Source organism: Vicia villosa, unplaced genomic scaffold, assembly GCF_029867415.1.
Source record: "Vicia villosa cultivar HV-30 ecotype Madison, WI unplaced genomic scaffold, Vvil1.0 ctg.000306F_1_1, whole genome shotgun sequence".
In the NCBI taxonomy this organism is placed as follows: domain Eukaryota; kingdom Viridiplantae; phylum Streptophyta; class Magnoliopsida; order Fabales; family Fabaceae; genus Vicia; species Vicia villosa.
Window position 1 is genome coordinate 924,577 of NW_026705134.1, and position 1,380 is coordinate 925,956.

A 1,380-nucleotide genomic window follows, 5' to 3' on the forward strand; every position below is an offset into this window, starting at 1 on the left:
CGTGCCAGTAGAAGGTTGTGCTGCGACAGGACATGGCGGCGTACCATCCGCGTACGGCCCCTTGGGATGCCCCTCATACGCGTATCATACGCAAACCGCCAGCATCTTCTCCAAAACCTACAATCGTACCATTCCGTCTTCCACTCATTTTCACCATAACAGTCTGCGATTTTGAGTCTAAAACATCATCTTTACACACTTTAACTTATAGGATTCATTCAACTTCAACAATTTATCATCCTATATCAGTTTTACACATTAAAAACCTAACTTCTACTCAATTAGTTAGAAACCCATATTCACGGATTATGATTCCATCAATGAACACAACAACACATCAACAATACTATATTCATACTAAAACATCAATCTACACACAATCATACATAAAATTCAATATCGGTAACATCAAATTATATGATCCTCTTCAAAATCATCCTTAAACCCAATCTAACATATAATCAAATTGATCTAAACAATACATCTGATCAACTTTATCATCTATAACACAATAAGAATGCTAACCGGAAGAGTTCCCCTTACCTTAGCCAAGAATCTGGACTTTTCCCCTTCTTCTCCATCAAACCCGTAAGCCCTCTTTCTTCAAATTCAACAAAAATCTCCAATCTCCAGACTCACTTATCTCCCTCATCAAGAACTTCCTTGACACTACTAAATATATCAAATCGAAGGAAATTTCGTGTAGAATCTGAATCTTCAAGAATTACCTAATTTGGAGCTACAAACAGAAAGTTATGACTCATTTTGTGAGGGCTGCACCATGAATACGAAATTGGATTTTGTCCATGAGTTCTTCTTCTCTCTCTCTTAGGTTTTCCTCCTCTATTTCTCAGTTTCCTCTTATTTCCTTGTTTTATGAAAACATAACATAATTTAGTAACGGGCTCAACAACTTAACACCCCTTCATCATTAAATACCACACTTGGTCCAAAGACCAATATTCCATAATTCCTCCAATTAGTTCAACGAAAGTACTAAATAATTCTAAATAATAATTTAATTTCTGATTAAATTAAAATTAGAAAATATGGGGCGTAACATTTCCTATAAAGTATCGTCAAGCAAATGTAATAACAATAACATTCTCAAGGTAACTCTTACATTAACAATTTTGCTTTTTTTATGATTTCACTCCTATTTAATTTTAATTAACATATTAGACTTCATAGATTGTGGTAAAAAATATTATACAAAAAGATTTGAGACCATTCTCCATGTCACATTTGGTCTTTAAAAGCGCTTTTTTTGTGAAAACTCTCTAAAAATACGAAAAAAATTTGAGTTTTTTTAAACAGAAGTGTTGTTATTAGTGATTTGAAATATTTTTTTTACAAATTAGTTTTTGAGATTTACAACGC